Below are 19616 nucleotides of genomic sequence, written 5' to 3'. Positions count from 1 at the left end.
AGATCCCACCTGCCACAGAGCAACTAAGCCCGTGCACCACAACTACTGAAGCCCGCGCCCTAGAGCCCGCGAGCCACAACTACTGAGCTCATGTGCCACAACTACTGAAGCCCGCGCGCCTAGAGCCTGTGCTCCATAACAAAGACAAGCCACCACAATGAGAAGCACGGGCACTGCAATGAAGAGTAGCCCCCGGTCGCTGCAACTAGAGAAAGCCCACGTGCACCAATGAAGACCCAACGCAGCCAAAAATAAATAAATTAAATAAACACATTTTTAAAATAATAAATAAATAAAGTTTTACTGAAACACAGCCACATCCACTCATTTGCATAGTGTCTATAGCTGCTTTCACTCTGCAATGGCAGAGTTGAGTAGCTGTGACAGAGACATATGGCCCACAAAGCAGAAAACATTTTACTATCAGGCTCTTCACACACAAAAAGTATTCATTCACCACTGTCATAGAAGAAATTAGAGAACCTTCCAAAAAATGGCTGTATTTCTTCCCTGTATTTCTTCCCTTGGTTGTGGGGCAATGCAGGGAACATGAAAAGAGATCAGGAGACATGGGTTCAAGTTCCAGCCCCGTGTCTGTGGTCCATGCATTAGTCAGTTCCTTTCTCTGAGTCTCAGTTTACCCATCATAATTTTAGTACATGGACTAGATTAGGTTTCTTCCAGTTCTGAGTAACATATCAACTCAAACAACTTTGGGTATAACATTTATGTAAGCAGTCGTACTATTTTAATGTGAAATGTAATAGTTTCCTTTTTCTTCCCTTTGTTTATTGCTCTAGACAATAAGAAAGTCTAAGCTCGCCTTGTCTTAGAGGAAAAGAAGAACTATTTCCATTTAGTTAGGGCCATGGGCCATTAACTTTTAGTATACGAAAGAACCAGAAGAGAAGTGGTTTGTGTAATTTTAATCATTATCACTGTCGTCGTCATCATCGTCACCATCATCATCACATACATTGTACCAACAATGTGCCAGATACTGCCCTATCCTAATGCTTTAATTCCTTTAAATTTTCTTGTAAAATCCTATGAAATGGGTATTGTTACTAACCCCATTTTACCAGTGGGAAAATTGAGGTATGCAAACCCACATCTTCCCCCAAATCACAAAGCTGGTAAGAAGCAGAGCCAGGTTGAGAACCCCTAGCAGTCTGGCTCCAGAGTCCTTGGTATTAACTTCCATGCTATAAAAGAAAGAAGATTCCTGTCCTTGACAAAGCAGCTTGAGCAAAAGCAAGAGGAAGAGGAGAGTCTCCATCTGCCTCACCCCCGTTTAGACTAGAACGATATTCCCCAAGGCTATGGAGAGGAGAGATGGGAAGGAGATGATGAGAAGGAAGAGTTAGGAGGTATGGCCAGACCATAAGCAGACTCCCTAAGATTCATGTTTCCTGAGTGTGGTCCCCATCATTAAGGGGCAGTTTTCGAGTACCCCAGAGCTGTGTGGCCTATAGATGGCCTCAGTCAAGGGACCCTACCAGCTGTCCACCCAGCAATTGCCCATCTATGCTCAAAGCTTTGCTCAATCTCACTAACCTGCGGGTTGGGGCGTGCTCTCTGGACATCGAAAGGGTGGAGGTAGAGGAAGACGCCTCTGTACTGTATCTTTGTGGGGTGGAATGAAAACAATTTGGGGACATGCTCTACCAAGATGGGACAGTGGTCCTTGCATCCCCAGGACCTCAGCAAAAATGAAACCTTATTGGAAGAACCCTGCGGAATGTCATGATCTTGAACCCAGAGTTGAACTATCAGTCCTGGGGACTTCAGCAACAGAAATGCATTCTTACAACAAATATTTAATAAGCACCTACTATGCGGCACACTCTGTGCAAATATTGGGCATGAGGCGATGAGTAAGGTTCTTGCACAACCTGCGCCCTCCACCTGGAATTCCTTTCTGGCTCTCCTTCACCTGGCCAAATCCTTCTCAGGGTCACAATTTTGCTGGGCATTGCTTCCTCCAGGGGGTCTCCTGACCCTCCCCCAACACCAATCTGCAACCACTTGCAGCCAACTATGTTCTTTGGCAACTTCTATTTCCTATCTGACTTGAGCTTTTCAACAGTAAAATGAGAATAATAACAGGTGCCTCTAGGGTCATTTAGAGGATGGAATGAGGGAATTGTGTCATGTGAAGCTCAGTGCCTGGGTCTTTAATTGCTCCCACACTGTGTTGCAATCTTCCCTCCAGACCTGTCACGGGGCCTGACAATACATGTTTGACAAACTTGGAAGGAAGAAAGGGAAGGAGGGACACAATCTTTGACAAAGACTTCCCAGTGCAAAGGGAGAGATAGATGTGCACACAAAAAACTAAAGCCTAAAATAAAAGATGCTATAAAGGAAACATTGACAGTGTCCCATGGAATCAAAGAAGAAAGAGCCATTGATGGCTGGTGGTATTGAACATTTTCACAAAGAAGGTGATGGCTGATTGAAGAGTAGGAGCCTGCAAAGCAGAGCAGACAGATTAGGGCCTTCCAGGCAAGGAGAGTGCACAGTTGATGAATCCCAAGCACAAGGATTTAATTCTTACAAAGAGTAGTGGGTTGAGAAAACTAAGTAGAAGCAGTAGACGTGTTTAAGGAACATACGTCCTTAACGTGAAAATGAGACAAAGAGATAAAGATAATGTATGAAAAAGTATGACTATTTTACCTTTAATAAATAACATAAAAAAGCAGAGAATGCTGAGAGATTATCAGTGATTTTCCTATGTCTTAAATTAGCAGCAATCAGTACCATACAACTCATTTTCCATCTGCTGTCTCAAGACTGCAGGAAATTTTTTCAGGATCTCCCTCCCCTGCATCTGCAATACGATGCTTACAGATTCGTTTTGCTTTGTAACAAATAACATGCCTGCTAAGAGGCATTTTTTCCTCTAACTGTACATCCATCCGAATGGGCCTTTTCTGATTTCATGACTTGGATTTGTTAATGTGCACCCCCTTGGCGTCTCTCTTCCGCCACAGAGACACAGAACTTGTAAAGCCCTATTCGTTTGATGCCCTTAATAGTTGCTGATATTTATGTGTGCCAGGCACGATGATCTGTGCCTTAGAACTATTACGTCATGTAATCCTCACAGCCTCCCTGTGAACGTACAAGCAGCCTGGAAATGCTTCTACTGTGGCATTTGTCCTCAGCTGACAGACGAACAGCATGAGGATCAGAAATGTGAATGTGCCCAAGGTCGCCCTACTAGCAAGTGACAGAGCCGGGATTTGAACCCACGGCTGTCTGACTCCAGAGAAAGAGCTTCCAACCATAAAGCTATGTTGCCAACTCCACTTGGAGATGAGGTTTGGTGTCAAAGCACGCTGAAGCGCAGATCTGCTTTCCCTCTGCAGGGCTCACTGCAGAGTCTCTGCTCCTGCTGCGCTGCCTCATCACCTCCCTCTTCCGCTCGCAGCCTCCAGTTTCCTCCAACCACACCCAACAGAGGGGCTCACATCTGCTTACCTAGAACCAAGATTCCTCTTCCTCCAAGAAGATGTTCAGTGCCTTTGTAGCTTCATGACATAGATGTTAACACACCATCTCCTAACAGAGGCAGAGATGGAACAATCTCTAAGTGGCATTATTTATTTGACCCACGTAATAACTGACAGCATTTTTTAAGCGTTTACTATGTCTGAACTGAGCTCAGTGCTTTTTGTGTGCATTAGTTCATGGGACTTTCCCAGCTACCAGAGGCTGTAGGTACTCTTAAAGCCCCGTTTCACAGATGAGGAAACGAAGGTGCAAGCGCTATTCTCTCCTAAAAGTTGGTGCCCAGTGGGATAGTCTCCACGCAAACTGTTCTTCCTGGGGAAGCAGACATTCGCATTCATTGCTACCCAGGGCACAAATGGCTACTGTCCCCATGGAGGGAAATTTGGCAATATCTATCAGAATCATAAATGCATATTACAATTTAACCCAGCAATTCCACATCTGGAAATTTATCCTAAATATATGTAACATCAAGCATGTACAAGGTTATTCACTGCAGTGTGTATAGCTTAAGAAATAATTGGAAACAACCCACTGTCCATCTAGAGTAGACTGGTTAAACAGTATACTGCAAAGCATAATAGGGTACTCCGTGGCTAGAAATAAAGAATGAGGAAGCTCACTGTGTGCTGTATAGATACATAAAAATGATGGCAGTGATTTATTGTCGAGGGGAATGGGGGGCAGGTAGATAGAGACAGAAATGGGAGGAAGAGTTTGCACTGTTTTTTGTTTTTTTTTTTTACTTTTTAGTTTTTTAACCATGCAAATGTATTGTCTATATTCCAAAAACTAAGTAAAAGAAAATGTGTTCACAAAAAGAAGTTGTCCTAAGTTGGGCCAATAAAGAAAATTATCTGCATCCTGTATTAAAGGTAAACTTTGGTTCTGCAAGAGCCCTAAGCCTTCAGAATATTGCTTGTGCTGACATCTTGATCAGATATTGCTACATCAGACTGGATTTTACACCTCTCTTTCCCAGTCACAACCCACTCCTAAACGGAAAATTTAGAGCTAAATCCTCCAAAAAAATTTTTTGCAAAGGGACCATGGTTATATTCTTATTTTGCACATCAGATGATTCTAACCAGCTTTACATCCCCCCTCCAAATGCTGGTGTTACTGAAATGTAAAGGATTACATTAATAGCAGCTGCATTTTAATAATTGATGACCTGTTTGCTTAACATTCAGTTATTACTTGATATAAGCCTCTAGTGCAAAATATTCTCTGCTAATAGTCAAATAAAATTGCTCAAGTAACGTTGGGTGGTTTGTTGTTGACTTTTTTATCCAGCACCATAGCATCTACCTAGTTCTTTATCTGTGGATAAGAATATTTGAGAATAGGTGTTTGTAGCAATGCTTTTGGTCCACAAAACCAAAACCAACCATTATTAGGAAAATAATACTTGCATCCTTAAATAAAATGGAAAAGCCTACCACTCTGACCCATAAAAGTCTTAGCTCTTAGTACTATTCACAGAACAGTAAAATCAGAAGTGAGAAAATACTGCCCAGATGAGAAATATGGAGAAAAGTTCCCACAAGCATCAAAAGAAGATGGGTTATGCACTTCAAGATGCCATCCAGGTGTTAAAGCCCAGAAGCTCTTCCTCAAATCCCTCTTCCCCCACACACACCTGTAGGACAACCCTCAGACCTGAACAACAGGGGGCACCTCTATCACTTGGGATCTGCACCATCAAAGCATGACCCATTACCCAAAACATCCACTCTGATGAGCGATACCATTCAAGCCCCAGAGAAACACCTCTCCAAGATCTTGACCTCTGTCCTCAAAACGGAAGGCAACGGTGTCAAACGGCTTGAAGATTGGGGTGTGGTGCCAATGCCAAAGCAGAGATGAGCACTGCCTGGGGGGTGCCGGCGGGGGTCTGAGTGGCAGGAGCGCTTAGGTGAGAGAGAGGACAAATGAACTAACTTGTCAGATACTGTCTCTCGGATAGAGTCACTGCGATAGATTCTTGCACAACATAGCACCATTTCCCCATGGTGAGGCAAGCTTATTTCTAGCTTCCCTTTGTGTTCCAATTTGTGGCTCTGGACCTTTGCAGGAATCAGTATGGCATTTGCAATCGCTGCACGTGGTGGCCGAGAAAAATGCTGGAGTACTAAATAATTCATATTACTCTTAATTTTGTATATGTAGAAGTCTGGGCATAACATAGGACCATAATACTGATTCTTGGCATTGATGACTGAATGGACATGGAAAATTAGAATTATGAATAGTTTTTAAATAAAAACATGCAATAAAATCTAATTAAAATGTTAAAAATTAAATTTTGAATATTTCAATATTTGACTATTAAATATTAAAGTATTCAAATATTGACTTTCAATATTTGAATATTTAAATTATTAACATTTATTTATAATTTGTATTTTACCTTTTAATTTTAATAAATTATTTTGACTACCTCAGGAAGAAATAACTTTTTTTAAAACACATCAGTTATAATTTTAATTTTTAAATTTTTACCTGTAATATATTTTCTTGGTGAAACTATATCCAAATATTGAATATTTTTAATCCAATTATATTTCATTTATAATCACAAAATCATTATTGTCAATAAACACAAATTAGTGAAAATCTTGATTATAAAAACACTATTAGTGATTTTGCTAAAATTAAGGCAAGAAATTTTAAGGAAAATATAATTTATGAATTATAGGTGTCTTTTCTTACTCATCCAAACACTGCCAGCCAGCCCACTTACAGACTATCCGAAAAGCATCCAGTAATTTAATTGAATAGTCTTAAATATTGTGCCAACCTTTGGTCATATAAAAATCTTAGCTTTGGGGGAGTTCCCTGGTGGCCTAGTGGTTAGGATTCAGTGCTTTCACTGTGGAGGCCTGGGTTCAATCTCTGGTCAGGAAACAATCCCACATGCTGCACAGCATGGCCAAAATACCAAAAAAAACAAAACAAAACAAAAACCTTAGCTTTATTTGAATTTTTTAATTTTGTCACTATGAAGGTTTATTTACCAAGGCAGGAGGATAAAACAGATATTGATTTACATTTAAATATGTAAACATACAGTATGTGAGCCTCTGTTTGTACTCTTAACTCAAACCCTACAAACAGCAGGTGGTGACCTGCACATCTGGACCTGTGGTCTAGCTGTGAGAGATAGAGTAACAATTGCACCCCTGAGCACATTTTCCAAAAAGTGCTCCTTCTAGGTAATATAGGGTTGGTCAAAAAGTTAGTTCAGGTTTTTCCATAAGATGTAATGGAAAAACAGAAACGAGCTTTTTGGCCAACCCAACACATTGATGGAATGGTCATTAAGACTATGATTAAACAATAGGATGGGAAGCACGAGGATGACTATAGTCAAAAAAAGAGATAATAACAAATATTGGTGAAGATACAGAGAACACAGTGCTGTTGGGAATGTAATGTGGTACAGCCACTTTGAAAAACAGTCTGGTAGTTCCTCAAAAGGTTAAACAGAGAGATACCACAAGACCCTGCAATTCCATTCCTAGGTATATATCCAAGAGAAATGAAAACATATGTCCACACAAAACCTTGTAACAAATGATTATAATAGCCAAAAATTGGAAACAATCCAAATGTCTATCAACAGATGAATGGATGAATAAAATGTGGTATGTCCATACAATGGAATATTATTCAGCCATAAAAAGGAATGAAGCACTGATGCATGCTCCAGCATGGATGAACCTTGAAAACATGATGCTAAGTGAAATAAACCAGTTGCAAAGACCATATGTTGTATGATTCCAATTACATGTAATGTCCGGAATAGGTGAATCTATGGAAACAGAAAGTAGATTAGTGGTTGCCCAGGGCTGGGAGGTTGGTGAGAAATGGGGAGTGACTGCTAATGGGTATGGGGATTCTTCTTTGGCATGAAACTGTTCTAAAATTGATTGTGGTATGGTTGCACAGCACTGTGAATATACTAAAACCCACTGGACTGTACACCTTAAATGGGTAATGAATTATATCACAAAACTGAGAAAAACAAAACCAAAAAATCAGTAGGAGAAACGGGGCAATCAAAAAGCTTTGTCTTTGCTCTAGCCTGGTGCCCTGCACCTTTGTTCTTGGCCTACCCCATGGGCTGGCTCCCTGCCCCCATGTCAGCATCCCACCACCTTTTGAAGGGTGGTGAAATTCCCCTCTAATCCCCACCACAATTTAACACAGAATTAACCTGAAACATGTGCGTAGCATTAAACTTAGCCCGGCACATCATCTCCCACAGTTTAGAAAGAGCCAGTGAAAATGAAATATTGTTCTCTAAGCTAATATGTAATCTTCACAGACACCATCTTATTAAAGTCTGAGAAGCCATGCCTTAGGACAAGCCCACCTGTCGATTTAGAGGCCTGACTGTAGTTCCTTATATTATCAGTTATTTTGCCTCAGGTCTCAATGCCAACGCCGCCACCCTCTGCCTTCCCTTCCCCCTTCCCCCCCTCCACCCAGCCCCAGAGCTGGTCCCCTCTAATTCGCTAGACTCTCCCTGCGGGGATGGGGGTGGGGACTGCTTTTCTCGCCAGCCCTAGGCCTGTGTGTATTAAGGGGACCACGTGCTTGGATTTGATGGAAGTGGCAGCTTAGACACGTAAGCTCCTCACATACGGATGAATAATCACAGATAAAAACTACTTTCAAATATGATTAGGCTCTAACGGAGACAGACAGAGGCCATAGGGAGCACAGCTCGCAAAGAGTGAGGAACTAAGCTTCTGCCGCCTAGAATAGGCGATTAAGGCCTCCGCAAGGACCCCTGGGACTTTCCTAGGGAAAATATTACAATGATTCAGTAATATTCTGCTGTGCCTCTCTTTCCAGCTCTCCCACCCTAAGCCTTGTGCTGCTTCTTTCTGCAGATTGCCATTTTCCTCTGGGAACAAGGCGGCTCTTCCCACTGTGACTTCTCAGGTCTTTAATCAAGGCCGCCTGTCACTGACACCCATGTGGAAATCCAGTAGGGTTTCTATTTGCCATGCTTTCTTCTAGCTGATAGTAACATGTGTTTCGTTACTGATGAATGCGCTTCTTGCCTTTGTCCCCACCATATGAAAGTCCCAAAATAACAGCCAAAACCCAGCTAAAAGCGAGATTATGTACCAGCCACTTTAAACACCACATATATTAGCTTATGGAACCTTCATAATAATCATATGAGCTAGGAACTATTACTATTTTCCTTTTTACAGATGGGGAAACCCAGTCAACCCAGTCAATCATCTGGCCCAGCAAGCGGAAAATATTTACTACCTAGTCCTTTCCAGAAAAAGGTTGTCAACCCTTAGTCTAGAAACTTCCCAGTACCGGGACTTCCCTGGTGGTCCAGTGGTTAAGACTCTGTGCTCCCCATGCAGGGAGCCCAGATTCTATCCCCGGTCAGGGAACTAGATCCTGCATGCCGCAACTAAGACCAGGTGCGGCCAAATAAATAAATATTTTAAAAGAAGAAAGAAAGAAAGAAAAGAAACTTCCCAGTACCAAATAGGACCAGGATCCTTCAGGAAGTCCTTATCACAGGGTCTCCCTGAAGCCATTCAACTAGTGACCATTCATTCAACAAATGTTTCTTGAGTACCTACTATGTGCAAAGCACTGTGCTAGGTGTTTGGGGTTTACAAGGATGAACAAAACTAGGCAGGTGCCCTGGCCCTGTGAAGCTTAGCTTCTGAGGGGAAGACAGAAATGAGTATGATAATCACCTAAATAAAACGGAAAATTCCAAGTGTGATGAGCACCACACAGGAAACTTATGTGGCACCTTGGGAACATTCAAAAGTGGGATTTTACCCAGACTGGGCTGCACAGTCCAGGAAGACATCCCTCAGGAAAGGACCCTAGTTTAACCCTAAAGGATGAGAAGGGGATAACTGGGTAAGAAGGCGAGCCATGTGTTCCAGGCACGTCTTTGACAGAAGGGAGCACGTCACACTCCAGGCACTGAAAGGTGGACAGTGTGGCCGGGCTGCAACAGGGAAGGGAGGTTTGTTCAAGATGAGTCCAGGAGCCAGCCAAGGGCAGAGCACACAGGGCCTTGCAGGCCACCTGAGAGCAGGTGCCTAACGCCCAACGAGAGAAGGTGACACTTGAGTAGAGGCCAGAATGATGAGAACATCAAGCGCAGGGAGGCCATGGGAGAAGTACTGCAGATAAAGGGAACAGCCCATATACTGTGTACCGATTCCAGAGGGGGAAATGTACCTCTGCAATGCAGAGGTCTGGTGTTACCTCTTCAACGCAGGGCTCAAGATTGGCATCACCAAGAGGGGAACAAAAAGACATTTATGTACCTCCTGGCATGAGGCACGTGAAATACATGGTATCACCTTGAAGCATGCTTGCCAAAATGTTTCACTTCAATCTAATCAAGGCTCTGAAGGAAACTTCCAGTTTACAGGAAATGTAGGGGATAGAGGAACTTAACGTTAAACACCAAAAGGAAACCTTAGACAAATCCCGATGTGGGACGTTCTCCAAGACATCCAGCCAAGATTTTTCAGAGTCAATGCCTTACACTTCAGTTTAAGAAGAAGAATTTTAAGCCAATATCATTTACAAAGGGGATCTCTGTGAGACTTTCTATATAAAGACATCACAGATCAGAAAAGAAACAGTTTGTCAGACCACATTCCTCCATTTTTCTTTCAAAAAATATGATCTCTGCGTGTATAGATGATCAACACTTGCCCTTTGCTCCTCAGGCAGCCAAGATTCCAGTGGGAAAGACAAGTACGATGCTGACTTCCAGATCAGGCTCTGCCCAGAAAAACATGGAGATGGCTGGGAACGGGGCCACGGCTGATGAATTCCACTTCCTTCTGGCCCTCGGCTTAGGGCTGGGAGACCAAGATTGCTACCAACTCAGTCCTTTTAAATTTAGTTCCTTCTTCTATATATTTTTTAAGATATTTATTTATTTATTTGCCTGCACCGGGTCTTAGTTGCGGCACGTGGGATCTTCGTTGCCACGTGCGGGATCTTTGTTGCCGCATGCGGGATCTAGTTCCTGACCAGGGACACAATCCGGGCCCCCTGCATTGGGAGCGTGGAGTGTTGGACACTGGACCACCAGGGAAGTCCCACTTCCTCTATATTTTTAACTAACGCAAACTTTTGAAAAAGATATTGCTTTGGGGACATTTATAACAGCTGTAAAGATCTCTATTAACCACCCTTTATCAGTGAGATAAAGACCAGCTGTTTCACTAATTGCCCTCAACTGCTTGGGCTTGATTATTAATGAATGCCCTTGCCTTGAGTTCAAACGGCTTAATTAGCTAAAGTTAAGTGTTCCCAATAAATTTACTAACCTATGATAAGCTTTCCTTTAATAGGAAGGGAGCAGTCCTTAATTAAATAGAATAATTTACAACTCCACATCTACTATAAGTAATGGTTGCCCTGCTACCATGTTACCTAATTAGATGATACTGAAACTCTTCCAGAGAGGAACTGAGCGTACAGTTGAACATGCCCTTGGACAAACCCATTTGTTAGCCGCCCACCAGCATGTGCATGTGGAGTCGTGGACAGATCATGGCATTGGCTTCTGGGTCAGAATCTCCTTTCTGCCACTCACAAGGCGCCTGCTGCCTCACCTATAAAATGGGAACCTAACTATCTGCAGAGCCTATGGGGGGTAGATTGGATAGCATTTGCAATCACTCAAAGAATGAAAAAAAGACAAGTTAATGCCCTCTTTACACCCCTAAGGGGGTCATATTTTTATAGGCAAAATTATTCCCAGTGGAGATGTGTCTGGATAACATGCACAAAAAACACATCCCTCCAGTGTAATCATGAAAAAAGCATCCAGCAAACCCAGACTGGGGAACTTTCTACAGGATACCTGGCCGGTAGACTCAAGACTGTCAGGTCATAAAAATAAAGAACGAGTGAAAAAGTGTCACAGACCATAGGTGACTGGGGAGTCATGACAACTAAATGCAATGTGGTATCCTGGATTGGATCCTGGACAAAAAGAGGGCATTAATGGAAAACCTGGCAAAACCCAAATAAAGTCTGCAGTTTAGTTAATAGCAAAGTGCCAGTGTCTGTTTCTGAGTTTTAACAAATGTGCTCTGGGGATGTCAGATGTTAACAGTGGAGGAAACTGGAGGTGGGGGTGTGTGTATAATATGGGAACTCTCTGTACTGTCTATAAATTTCTGTAAATCTAAAATTATTCCAAAATAAAAAGTTGTTAAACATTGCTTACCTATTGGATAAAAGAAGCTTAAAAATAGGCTTATCCAACTGATGAAGGGATAAATAAAATGTATTATATCTATACGATGGAATATTGTTCAGTCACAGAAAGGAATGAAGCACTTGCTCCAACATGAATGAACCTTGAAAACATGATGCTCAGTGAAAGAAGCCAGACACAAAGGTAGCATATTCCATTTACATGAAATATCCAGAATAAACAAACCCATAGAGACAGAGAGCAGATTAGTAGTTGCCAGGAGCTGGAAAGAGAGGGAGATAGGGAGTGACTGCTTAATGGACACTGGATTTTCTTTTGGGGTGATGAAAATAGTCTGGAACTAGGTAGAGGTGATGGCTGCATGATATTGTGAATGCACTGAATGGGACCGAATTATACGCTTTAAAATGGCTTAAATGGTAAATTTTATGTCATGTGTATTCGACCACAATAGAAAAATTAATAAATAAAAAGATTTGTCCTGATTACTGACACACCTGGCACAATTTTTAAAACCTTTCCTTGAGGTTTTCATTGTGCAACCTCACTTTTTGTTGCAGGAGAGTCCTGAGTGCACCTCAGCAGGTCTCCATGTGTAAGTCTCCTTTTTGTCTGGTGGGAAGGAAACAAGACTAACAGACACTGGCTCCAGGCAGGACCACCGTGGTATTCAAGCTCCTTCCATTGAACTAGCAGCTGCTCTGTAGCAGGGATTGGACACTGCCTGGAGGTCCTTGGCTGAAAATTTGAATTTGTTTAATGACTATGCTGTGCCGAAAGGTTCTTTGTCCCCTAAGTGTCTCTTAGTTTTAGAATTCATGTTTGTTTTTCACGTTTCTATAAAAATTAAGGAAAAACCTGGTCATCAGAGTACCAAAGAAGGTCAAGAAAGATGGTGACTGGGTGTTGCCAGAGGTCCATTATTCCCACCCAAAGGCAACAGTAAAAGTGCCCCAAGCATTCCACCACACCCCACGCCCCTCCTCACCATGGTGGCTTGGTCATGCTTGAAGGGGCTCAGCTACAGATCTCTAGTAAAACCCACTGAAATTCATCTCAGATTGGGTAATGTCAATTCTGGGGCTCCATGAGAAGCCCACCTTCAGGCAGAAGACAGAAAGCAGGGAATAGGGTGTGACACCCTCTCTTGTGTCTGTCCTGGGTTGAATAGTGTCCCCCCAAATTCATGTCTACCCAGAACCTCAGCATGTGACCCTATTTGGAATTAGCATCTTTGCAGATGTAATTAGTTAAGATGAGATCATACCGGAGGAGGGCTGGCATCCTTTTACGAGAGAAATTTGGACGCAGAGATGCAGGGGAAAAGCCCACGTGAAGACGGAGCCAGAAATCCAAGTGATGGGAACGAGGCAAGGAACTCCAGGGACTGCCAGCCACCAAGAGAAGCTAAGAGGGAGGATCCTCCCCTAAAACCTTCAGAGGGAACGTGGCCCTGTTGGCACCTCAACTTTGGGCTTCCGGCCTCCAGAACTGGGAGAGAAAAAATGTCTGTTGTTCTAGGCCACCAGTTTGTGGTAGTTTGTTACAGCAGCCCTAACAAATGAATCCACTGTGTATATCCCACATGGCCTGGCGACCTTCATTTCATCGTGATCCAAAGAACCCAAGGTGGTGTGGCCCTGAGAAAGTAAACAACTCCAGTTTTGGCGAACTCAGCAAAATTGTTTTGAAGGTGGTCTGGGTGAAACACCCAAAGCGGGGAATGATTCAGCAATCGGGCCAAATGGGTCATACTTTGAACCTTGCCGTGGTTGAGGACAGGAATATACAGACCGATGGGCATCCAGGCAGTGTGATTTTACTAGTTCACCTGGAAGGACACCAGCCATCATTTGGGTTAGTTCTCATTATCCCTGTCTAATACATAAAACCATGTTAGGCCTAGAACAATAAAATTATTGTCTCAATACCACATCACTATTATAATTACCAACTGCTCGTAGGATAATAAATCCTACGATCACACATTTGGGCAGAGCCTTGAACATTTTCAAAAAAGCTTTTGCATCATTTGTGAAATCTTCACATAAGGCCCTAGGACAAAAAAAGACGGGAATTTCTATCCCTGCTTCTCTGATGAAGCAACCGAGACCCACGTAAGCTTTTCTCCTTCCCTTTTTGCTCGCCTGTCCAATCCTCCCTCCCTTCCCATCTCACCCTCTTCCCCCGCTCTAGTAATCCCTTCTGACAACCTAGAGTATAGTCTTCTAAATTTGTCTCCATATTCATGTAGTCACACGCAATTATACGTTTTTACACACTCTATGCAATACATGGGCATTTGTCATTTTCCTCACACTCCTTGTTCCTGTTTTCTCATTCTACAACATGCCATGGAAAGCCCTCCAAGGCATCTGGTATTACTCTAATTCATCGCTTTTAATGGCTGCACAAAATTCCATGGTGTGGATGTCCTGTAATTTATTCAGTCATTAACAAGCATGCAGTTGTGTCCCCTTTTTTCCAAATAACGACAATGCTGCAGTAAACCCACTCCTCAAATGTCCTTATGTGCTATGGCTATTTATTTCTATGAGATGGAGTCCCAGGGGAGAGACTGCAGGATCAAAGAGTATATGTATTTCTTTTTAACTATTTTTAATAGAACAAAGCAAGAAAATAGGATTGTGGTTATCTGGAGAGGAGCTTGCCAGGGGATTTAACAGCATTGGTGATGATCCAATTCTCAGGCTGGAAGTGGGCTCATGAATGCTCATTTTATCATTATTCTTTAAAATTTGCATGTATTTTATTGCCTTTATTATTTAATAATTTCAAGTAATCTGCATGTTTTAATTTGAATAAATGTGGCCAAAACAGCTGAATGAATTCTTTTCTTCATCGATATAAAAGAATAATCCTTTCGCTGCTACCCCACCAGTAGGAGATGTAATTAGTCTTTTCCATTTCTTTCCCAGCCTAAGAGCTATATCTCATTGTTACCTTAAGTTACAATTCTCTGACACTGGTGAGTCTGAGCATCCTTTCAGATGTGTGTCATCCATTTGAATGGGCACCCATTTGTATGGATAAAACGACATTTTAACTGCTCTATAAACCCTTTCTAATTAAGTAAAAAGGGGAAGGCTGATACTCAGCCCTTTTAATCACACCCCTCTAAAAGATAAAGCTCAGAGTTTTCAAACACCACAAACAAAAAAATTAATCAACATGAATTGCTTCTCTCTCATCTGAATTCCAGATGCCATGATGACATGAGCAACCTACAGCAAAATCCCCAAACAACACCCAAGACCTCTGAAGCACTAGACACAAATGTTATCTTCATATGGGAGTCAATAAGACTAACAGATCATGGCCACTGCCAAGGTGCAATGGACTGAATGATTATGTCCCCCACAAATTCATATATTGAAATCATAACCCTCGAGGTCATGGTATTTTAAGTGGGGCCTTTAGGAGGTGATTAAGTCATGAAGGTGGAGCCCTCATGAATGGGATTAGTGCCCTTATAAAAGAGACCCCAGAGAGCTTCCCTTTCTCTTCCACCATATGAGGACACAGCGAGAGGACAACCACCTGTGAACCAGAAAGTTATTACCAGACACTGAATCCGCTGGTGCCTTGATCATGGGCTTCCCAGCCTCCAGAACTGCAAGCAATAAATTTCTGCTGTTTATAAACCACCCAGTGCATAGTATTCTCTTACAGCAGCCTGAATGGACTAAGAAAGTGAGCACGTCCTTTTCTGAGTGAGAGGCTACCTGGTCACCCTATGGGAGAGTTATAACCTCTGCCCCCACCCATCTGGCTGGTCTCTTCCCACGCCTTTCTCCTTGTTAGCACTGACTTCCAGGGGGTTGGTGTTTTTGCAAGAGCTCTCTACTCATCACTCCATCCCTTCCTTTCCTCACTTTACAGCACACCATGGACCTCACTCCCGGAAAACAGCTAGAGATCTCATTTGCTTTTAATAGCTACACAACATCCCATAGTTTAGATGTACCAAATTGTACCTGATCATTTGCTAGTGATGGACATTCAGGTGTTTCCAATTTGTTTTACTTTACTATTTTTTTTGTTTTTATATTTTTGTTTTACTTTACTATATTTTTTCACCATATATACATTTCTATTGTTACAAACAACACTAATAAATTTTCTTGTATGTATATCTTTTGTAATTCTAGGTCAGATTCCTCTCCAATAGATATATATACACATGCACATATTTAACTTTTTCACCATACCCTCTTCAGTGCCAGATGTTACTATGTATTGCTGTTTTTGTTGTTTGACAAAATCTGAGAGGTTAAGAATGAGAAGGGAACTTCACTGTAGTCTCAGATTCCTTAGCTCTCTTCTACATAGAAATCACCTGTAATTCTAACACTAGAATTTAATTTTTATAGTTTCCCATTCCTTTTGATCGGCTGGTTTATTTGCTTTTTTTTTCCTCCTGGAATTTAGCTATCATTATTAGCTATCATTTAGCTATCATTATTAGCTATCATTAGCTATCATTACATACTAATGATAGCTGATCAGATTAAAAGTTACATTAATTTTTAAAATTTCCCATTACTTTTGAACAGTTGATTCCTCGTTATTATTTGGAGGCAAGAAGTTGAATCTGATATAGATCCTGCCTGTGATTAACTTACAGTCTTATAGGAGCATTATGACATATACAAATAAGTACAATTAATAAAATGTAAATACCACTGTGTAGGTACAAACACTGAACTCACAGGATTCAGAGATGAGACAGGAAGATAGAAAGGCAACGTGAAGGAAATGACACTGGAGTCAGGCCTTGAGGCACTGATCCAATTTTGATATTTGGAAATGGGTGGAAGGAAACAAACTGGAGGAGAACGAGGAACAACGCATCTTTCCTTTTCAAGCCCCTGGCCAGGAATACAAACAAGTAACAGTGAATTGCGAATACACATTGATTACGGATGACTGCTGGTGAAATGCATGCATGGCAGTACATACGTGACGAATGCATTATACCTGACTTCATTATATGAGATCTCGGTCAGTTCATAATGACAGGAAGCCAAGACAGTGCACACTTGCTTGATCTAGCTATATGACAGCATTACATGAAAGTAAATTTAGTGGCAATGTTGAAAGAAAAAAGGAAAAAGCTAAAATGTGTTCCAATAAACTTCATTCAACAAATAACTAATATTTTAGTTATAGGAGATAAAATGGTAAGAAAGACAGCAAGCCCAAAGTGAGGCTTATGCCTAATGGGGAATAGGGTAAAGTTTAAAGAGCAATAAAAATAGAGTTTGTCACCCACTTGCCAGGCTTGGTTTCTCAATACCATTCTCCTATGAAAGGAACCAGGGCTCCCAGGAGAAATGGCTGATAGAATCAGGCTGGAAAACACAAAACGAACTTGGAGCATCTCATAGAGACAAAAAACAAGGAAATGCTCAAAAAAAAAAAAGGAGGGGGCACACAGGAAAATAAAAATAAATAGCCCAGCATTGGATAAATAGCCCAGCATTTGATTCTAACCCAAAGTATATAGCCCAGCATTGGATTCTAACCCAAAGTATAAAATAAATATATACGAGTTCATACTTATTTAAGTAAATGGTTGAATAGATAAATACATTGGGGAAAGGAACAACTCTTCTGTATAGAAAAACTCCAGATAATATCTATACATCCCCGTTACCACCAATTCCACTCCCTTTGGGTGTGGGCAGGACTTAGTAGCTGGCTTCTAACAAATATAGAAAACAGCTTGAGTGTGGAAAGGAAAATAATAACCTTACAGTAGAGAGGCCTGGCAGACACGACCTTAACTTCATGATCAAGTTCAGCATCACTATAGATGTCAGGTTGGTAGCATGTACCTCTGGCCTATTCCTCCCCCAAAATTCCCCAGTCTGCATTGTGAGAAAAAAAGCTTCAGACAAACCCAAATTGAGGGACATTTGACAAAACTCCTGACCAGTCCTCCTCAAAACTAACGAGTTCATAAAAACCAAGGAAAGAATGAGAAATTGTCACAGGTCAGAGAAAACTAAGGACACGCAAAGACTACATACCACGTGGTGGAAACAGCCCAAGTGTCCATAAACGGATGAATGGATAAAGAAAATGATCCCTGGTCAGGGTACTAGATCCCACATGCCGCAACTAAGACCCGGCACAGCCAAATAAATAAATATATATTTTTTTAATTAAGAAAAAAGAGCACTATGTTATAAAATTATAGTACAACTATCACACTCTGGAGAATTACTATCAGTAAAATACAATTAACTAACAGTCAGTCCATATCCAAATTTTCCCATTGTCTCTATAATGTTCTTTGAAGCTGGATTATTTTCTTTTTGGTCCAGGACCCTATCAAAGATCATATATCACATTTAATTGTCCTTTCCTTTTATTCTTCTTTCATCTAGAACAGTTCTCAAACATGTTTGTTTGTTCTTATGGCATTGATTTTTTTAATATCTTTATTGGAGTATAATTGCTTTACAACGTTGTGTTAGTTTCTGCTGTACAACAAAGTGAATCAGCTATATGTATACATATATCCCCATATCCCCTCCCTCTTGAGCCTCCCTCCCACCCTCCCTATCCCACTCCTCTAGGTCATCACAAAACATCGAGCTGATCTCCCTGTGCTATGCAGCAGCTTCCCACTAGTCATTTGGTAGTGTCAATGCTACTCTCTCACTTCGTCCCCACTTCCCCTTCCCCCTACTGTGTCCTCAATTTTTTAAAAGTCCAGGCCAGTTGTTCTGCACAATGCCTCTCAATTTGGATGTATCGCATTTTCTCCTCCTGGTTATATTTTTGGCAAGAATATTGCATAAGTATTGCTCTGACACGCTCAGTGATCTTACCTCAGGAGGCGAATGATGATAAGTTCGATTACTCAGCTAAGGCGGTGCCTGCACATTTCTCCATTCTAAAGGTACCTTTATCGTAAATTAATAAATGATCTGTAGGTAGATATTTTGAGGCTCATGCCACACTTTTCCCAGCAATATTTCATCTAATGGTTTCTGCCTAGGCTGTTGATTCTTTCATGAACTGGATATTTCACTGATGGTTACAAAAATGTGAGTTTCTAAGTCTAACATTCCTTCTACGTTTATTAGTTGACATTCTTCAGCACTTTCTCTTCTCCCTCTCTTGTCTTTTTTTCTATTTTAACGTCAGTTTGGACTCATGGATTCTCCTTTAATTCTGTCTATTGTTAAAATCCACTACTATCATTTTAAATTCAGATGTTCAGATTATCCCAGATTTAGCCAGTGAGAGCCCCTTCAAGCTAACTTCTGTTTCATTGTGATATGCCTCCATTTTTTTTTAGCACTTCATATTTTGCAATTAAAAAAAAAAAAAAAAGGATGTTTCAGGTATACCTTGTACTTTTCCTATCCCAGCCCTGGGATCACCCTTTTCTCCAAGGAGCCCTGGTAACTTTTAATAGACAATACTATTTAGAAACCAAGATCTGAGTATTAAGAGTGCTCATTGCAGGACTTCCCTGGTGGTCCAGTGGTTAAGACTCTGCGCTCCCAATGCAGGGGACCCAGGTTTGATCCCTGGTCAGGGAACTAGATCCTGCATGCCGAAACAAAGATCCCATGTGCCACAACTAAGACCCAGTGCAGCCAATAAATAAATATTAAAAAAAAGAAAAGAAAAGAGTGCTCATTGCTCCTGGGATGTCATGCTTCAGTAGAGCAAATGCACTTTTAACAAACATGGCATGGAATGTCAGACCAAAATTCATCAGACAGCTGTGACATCAACAGAAGGTGAATTCAATGTTGGAATCAAGTATCATCCTCCAAGAACAGGAGGTATTTTTTTC

At 41.4% G+C, this 19616-nt stretch overlaps 1 long non-coding RNA gene across 2 annotated transcripts in view; it reads right to left on the bottom strand.

Annotated features, from left to right (window-relative positions):
• The window catches only part of LOC141276480 (uncharacterized), a 358207-nt gene that overhangs the window by 310701 nt on the left and 27890 nt on the right, over positions 1-19616 (bottom strand). The window contains exon 2 of one of the 2 annotated variants that reach the window (XR_012326090.1): positions 3490-3570. The exons of the other annotated variant lie outside the window; for it this stretch is intronic. This is a non-coding gene — a long non-coding RNA (uncharacterized lncRNA). The remainder of the gene's footprint in view (positions 1-3489; positions 3571-19616) is intronic. 2 annotated transcript variants of the gene reach the window in all.

Source organism: Tursiops truncatus, chromosome 15, assembly GCF_011762595.2.
Source record: "Tursiops truncatus isolate mTurTru1 chromosome 15, mTurTru1.mat.Y, whole genome shotgun sequence".
NCBI lineage: Eukaryota > Metazoa > Chordata > Mammalia > Artiodactyla > Delphinidae > Tursiops > Tursiops truncatus.
The sequence above is the reverse complement of the archived record's forward strand: the minus strand, read 5'-3'. Positions and strand labels throughout refer to the sequence as shown.